Raw genomic sequence first — 6,741 nt, forward strand, 5'->3', positions numbered from 1 at the left:
CTATGACTGGTGTGGCTCAGAAAATACAAACCAAGAGTGGTGATTTATCTTTTCTAGAATTCTTAAACATATATCAAGTACATCACACTCTCACTGCCCAGTCTCTATTAGCCTAGAAAAGCCATGATGAACTAAGTTTGAAAAGGAAAAGAATGCAGAATGTTATAAACCCTCCTTGTACCTGGCCCATCCAATTAGCGACTATTCTTTCCTCCTTCCCAGTATGCATTTTCTCTTATACCTAAATTTTAAAAAGAAACTTCATTATTGTGAGCTTTCTGACATTGCCTGCTCTGGCCCTGGAGCATTTAATTTCCTCATATGGAAATTAAATTTTCACACTTGAAATAGTATTTTCTTGGCCTATCTTTTTTTTAACTATGTTACAAGACAGTGTAAATTAATAGCAACAGAGAATTAGTATTGGGGATGGTTGTTATCTTGTGTTATCACTATGAAAAAGTTTTAAAAATGTGTTATATAACCCTGGAGGTGATTAATAGTAAGAATTATTGATTGCAAGACTCTCCTAGAATAAGTGACCCTTGGGAAGTTTATCTGATACAAACCTTCAATTGTAAGCATTACAGCAAAGGGAATTTTTAGGTAACATTTTTTAAAAAGTCAATTTCAAGTCATTCTTGCTTCTGAATTATATTCATGGACAAGAAAAGCAAGCAGAAAAAAAATCCTACCTAAAATCAGATCACTATGAAATGACATTTTTCATTGCATACACTTTGTAAAAATCAGTGCAAGTTTGTCTGTAAAATATTAAAATATTTGTTTTTGAAGAAACTAGTTTTATTGTATTCAATATTTTTAACTTTTGTAGGCAAATTTTTGGTCTGGTGGAGTAAGCCTATTAGCAATATTTGTAAATATGAGTAATTATAAGATTTTATAAATTTTTACAGACTACTTGAAGATAGAGATTCCATATCAAAGTTTCAACTCCATTTGTATGCCCTCCTAACTTTGTTATAATTTTTTATAACTTCTAAGATATTTTATAAGTTATAACTTTTTATGTATTTATATGTTATAATTGTAACTTTTAAAATAAACCCAATATGCTTCTTCAATAAGGAACATTTCTCTTACATACCGTGCATGCACGCGCGCGCGCACACACACACACACACACACACACACACACACATCACACTTCTTATTTACCAAAGAAAAAAATGGGAAAGTTAAATTAAGTGATATTGATGTCCAGTTTAGTCTTAGGGTGCAATAAAAAAAGGACAATTCCCAAAGCTGTAAGAACAACTTTCCTTCTTGCTCACTGAGCATTACCATCTTAACTTGCCAATAATGTTTTAAAATGAGCTGTTCACTTTACTGTATATAAATGTGTGACTGGGATTTGTATATTTGGAGAGAAAGAAAAAAAGGGAGAAAGAGAGAAACTGAGGGAGTAGGAAAGTGAGAAAGTGGGGTGGTGGAGGGAGGGACCCTAGGAGGGAGAGAGTATGGCCAGAGAGGAGAGGAGGGAGGAGGGAAGGAGGCAGACAGAGGAGACAGACACAGAGACAAAGAATTTGTAGCCCTGACAACATTTCAGCTATTACTAAAATGAAGTGGAGACTGAAATTAGTACAGATTTTTGTTCAAGCAAACAGAAGACAGTAGGAGAGTAAAGAAATTGAAATGAGATTTACTGAATCTGCTTCTTTATTGAAATCATGGATGAAATACAAGACATGTTTTAGGTACTCCATAAATGGATATATTGATAGCCCATGAGCACCCAGATGTTGGATGATGTTATACAGGGAAAAAATAGCTGATATGATTAGATGGGGAAAAGTTAGGTGGTATTTTGGAATGATTCATGAGTTACAAATTTTTAAATGTCTGATTACATATAAAACTGGAAGTCAGCATGATATTCCTTGTGGCAATAGTACTAGATAAATCAACAATGAGGATAAGGAGTGGAATGGCAAAGAATAATGTTATACTGTGCATTTTATTATCACACTTGGTTGCTATTTTTTTCCTTCTTGGGCCTTAGGAATAGAAGTAGAGGCTGATTTATGAGTTGAGAGTCAGTGCAGAGTGTCAGATTTCTATAATGAGATTATAATATTAAATCTAATGAAGGGAAAATATGCTTACCCAAACCAAATGGACAGCTATGATTAAACGACCCTTGATGGATTTGTTTAGACAATACAGCAGGTAAAGTGACCTCCTCTTTTCTTAGGTTTATGATCAGTTCCATGAAATGAAGATTTATGTCTTTTATTATTCTGATGACACAACAATATGATCACAGAATCAAGCTTGAACAAGATGGAACTCGTAACCAAGTGATATGGTATGAAAACCATTGAGGTTTGTTTAGATTAATCATGTGTGTTATATTTTATGGTGGCTTCTGTCCTACAGCAACTCAGTTATGCTCCTCCATTTACTTTTTAACTTGAAATTTCATGTTGCAAGCATGTGTCTTGCACACACACCCACATGCATATGCAGCAGCAGAGGCATGAGCTCATGCTGCATCTGGAAAGTGACAGCATCTCAAATGTGTTGTGCCCCATAGCATGTTCAATGAGAATGGCATCTAAATGACATCTCCATATGGCTGAGGTCATGGCAGAAGCTATGGAGATTGCATGTGGAAGAGTGTGGATAGTAACCAAAGTTTTCCAGGGTAAATAGTTAAAAGGCTTGATATATGTACTTTATGAGTAGCCCCACTTCCCCCAGTCAACAGAACCCATTCTCAGAGAGGAAAGTGACTTAGAGTTGGATTAGCCTTGAAGAAGAGAACTGCATGAATAAAGAAAACCATATGTAGGTACTTTTTAAAAGAATTTATAAACCAAAACTTCACCTAGTCTTCATTTTCTCATTTTTACCTGAAATTCCACTGTTGAAGAGTCACTCCTTACATTAAATCTTTTTTCCCCAATTAAAATGCAAATATCCAGCATCATTTTAGTGTAAACATACACTAAAATAATTATTGTCAGATCTTTTCACTGTTGGAAGAACATGATAGAAATGGAATGATTAAGGAACCTGAGAAGGATGAAAAGGTATGATGATGAATCTTAAAGAGAAGGTTTTATCTGTCATGGTTTTACCTGGAACTTGCCCGATAAAGGAGACAACAAAAGTGATTTTTCAAGTAGCTTCTTGCACTCACTTTTGGTTGCTTAGCTGCTGTTTTATTCATTAATATTCATGTATTTGAGGTCTGTGATCTGTAACCAAGACTTCATGATATTTAGCATTACCCCCCATGCAGATACTTTTAAGAGTATCTCCATTAAATATCGTTTTCTCCTGGAGCATTCTGTGCTCTCCAGTGGTGTTTATCACCCAAGCATTTAGTAGTGATCCCTGTAATGTATGCAGAACTGAAGATCCTCCTTCATCACTCTGATTCTGCTGGGAGTTAGTGTGTGTTATAATACAAGGGAAATGGGAAGGAAGGGAGGCAGAAGGGAGCCAGGTTGCACATGTGTGGTAATCCATCTAGATAAAATCATTCGATGAGACTAGTCAGCTAAGGAGGAGGTGTGAGAATAAATGGAATCCCTCCCCTTGGGACTATATATTTATAGTAAACTCTAGCTGACAACAGCCAACCCCCACTGGCCCACTCTTCTGGCTTCTAAGTTTTCTTTCTCCATTATAAGGGCTTAGAGCAAACCTCCATTCTCACCCCACCCCCACAAGTCTCTAGGCCTAAAGTGAGTATTTAGGAGTTCTAATCACTAGGTGATGGTCCTAGGTAAATAGGAACAACAGCAAAATGACTAGTAAATTCCTCTTCCATTCCTTTTAGCCTAAATAATGCAAGGCACAGTGCTGTCTGTCCCTCAAACAAGAGTCACCTCAAATAAGAAATGTTTATGAGATTCATTGGTGTAGAGAGAAGCTACTGACATAGGCGATCCATTGCTCATTTCTTATGGTTGAAGTGATGAGATCATCTTTTGTGAGAATAGAGAATATCCAGGATGACTTTGAATCCATGTTTTGGATTAGGCAAGTTGATGCTGATGTCTTAGTTGCTTCTGGTTTCATTTAGGTTGGTATTCTTCAGAGGGACTTAGAGAGGAATGGGACCCATGTTAGTAGAGTTTGAAGGAAAGAAATTGCAGAAAAAGAGAAATCCATTGGTTTTACATTTACCTATGCAATGATTAGCTTTCTTTCCTGACTTTCTACCATTTAAACTTACTACTCAGGTTCCTTAGCCCCCTCTTCTAGATTGATACATCTGCCAAATGATCCCATATAGAACAGGGGACATCTGAAGAGCCATGGATCAATCTGCACAATACATCAGCTTTCATGTCAGCCTGGAGACTAGCTGAAATCCAACAACCTGTCCCTGGCTCACAACATTTCACCAGTATCCTACAACTACCCTCAGTCATGGGTGAAGTACAGATTACTTAATAATTGAAATAAAATATATGTAGTTAGTTATTTTCTAATTTTCTCACTGTACAGATTGCTTGTCTAGGGATCCTAAATGGACCCCCATCAATGAATCGTGAGACTATCCTGACCAAGCTGGTATATTCCACTGATTTCCTGTTTTATGGTACCACTCTGGCCCCTCCAGATCCTGTGGCTGTGGACATAGCATCATTTTGCCAATATCTTTTTCTCATAAGAAAAAAGATAATGGGTTGCAAAACACATTTTCTGCTGCCAAAGCTGATTACTCTTATGAGCATGTATCAATTCCAGCATTTTCCCTGTATAAAACAAACACATCGGAAGTGTGTGTCTTCACATCTCTTTTGTTTAAAAGAATCAAAAGGGAAAAAACAAAAGCTTTTGAAAAAACTATGCACAGTCTTTTAGACTGATTTAAGGGAAATCTGGTTCTATAATAAGATGCGGTCTGGCAGCCCATTTGTAGTTAGACTTACAAACTAGACTGGAATAGTACAGGCAGGCCTGTGCTTTATTGAAGTTGCAGTAGTTCATAAAGGAGGTGATGCCCTCTGGTGATATTGTATTACTGCCAAGGTTGATAGGGATTGCAATGTGTGGATGAGAAAGTGAGCAACAACTCTCACTCTGTGATTTGTGTAAAACATATGAGCTTGAAGAGATGAGTCTTTGTTTAAAGCAAAATCAACATTTGCAGGGGAAGGGAAAGGGTCACAGAGCTCCAGGATCCGAAAGGGAAGAGAAAGATGCAGAACTTGGAGCAGGAAATACCAAGTCCTCCCTTGGTAAATTTATCACACCCCTACTAATATTTTTATGTTAGCAAATGTAGGCTGTAAATGAACAGCTCTAAAATGGGAAAGAAGTCACAGTCAATCTGCAGTTGCAAGTTTGCAGCAGATGCAAGGCTTTTTCCATGCATTTCCTTTAGGGCATCATGAAAGAGAGTTGCTTATTACTGGCCAGCATGAGCATATCCACCAAAAATGAGGCACAGACTGCAGGAGCTACTGATACATGACAGATATATTGCTCAAACTGAAGGAATAGAGATGACAAGTCCCTAGTCTTTAGGCAGCCAAAGCCAGGTAGAAAATGTTTATCCAATATTTTTAGCACTTCCTGGTCAAGCATCCTTTCTATCCTTATTCGAATTTGTTGAACCTTAAAAACAGACCCAGTGACCTAACATTCCTTCTGGTCTCAGGCACCAGGCAGAGCTATACCATTGATTGCAGTGGCATTATGGCACATTGGATGATCATAGCCATTTGTCATAAAGGTAATGTGAATATTCATAACAAAATAAAAAATCTATAGGAAGATAAGGAATGTACCTTGAAACCTTGTTTGCAAGTCTGACACACTGGAGTGCTGGTCATGGTGTTGTTGATCAGAGAAGTGTGCAGTTCTCACAGTGTGGTTTGTTTAAGTGCAGGAGAGAGAAACTACAGGAGAGAAAGGCAGAAGGAGAGAATGTTTTACAATATAGGAGAAAGAATTTGATGATAATTATCCCCAAACATGATGCCCTCATTTCTATCCTACCATGTACTTCATAAAATGATTAAAAGCAACATTGAGAGGCTGTTTATTTTGATGTGCCCTTTTTGCATCAGAAAATGCAGATTAAAGAGGGTGGGTTTGAAAATACAAAGTAAAAAAAGCCTCTTACAAATTTTAATATATAACAAAAGCATGGCTTATAAACTGAAAAGAATAGGATATAAACAAATGAGTTGTGACCGCCGGCCAGATGTTGATCTTTTTTTTTTTTTTTCAATATTAAGCAGGTACTGTTTTATCTTGCATCCAGAGATGATTGATTGCTCTTGAGCAGGAGTGCGGACATTATGGATGGGATGCTTGTGATGTTTGTGTACTCCACTTATTGACCACAATGGAAAATCAGATCTCCCTAAAGGACAAAATAGCCTCATCCTAACTCAAGAACTACAAAGTTATCTTGTAGTTTGACCTATAAAATCATCACCACCCACCTGAAGCTCACAAACAAGCACTGTTGTCATTGATGATTCCCCTCCTGGTGTAAAGTGTGCTTTTTTCTCAAACCAGAGACATTGTTGGCTGCACCTTGCTTGAGTGTCTATTTTAGGTTGGGTGAGTTCACTCATCTAAGTCAATGGTCAATTCTTTGAAATGATCCCCCCTGCTTCAACAAGAACATGTATACAAAAGGCATTTGACCTTGAAAATATGGATCCCTCTTTTTAATCATTTTTTGTATTTTTAATTTTGATTTTTGATATATGACATCAGATTGCATTACAATTTATTTAC

The sequence above is a fragment of the Ictidomys tridecemlineatus genome, unplaced genomic scaffold (assembly GCF_052094955.1).
Source record: "Ictidomys tridecemlineatus isolate mIctTri1 unplaced genomic scaffold, mIctTri1.hap1 Scaffold_202, whole genome shotgun sequence".
Taxonomy (NCBI): Eukaryota; Metazoa; Chordata; class Mammalia; order Rodentia; family Sciuridae; genus Ictidomys; species Ictidomys tridecemlineatus.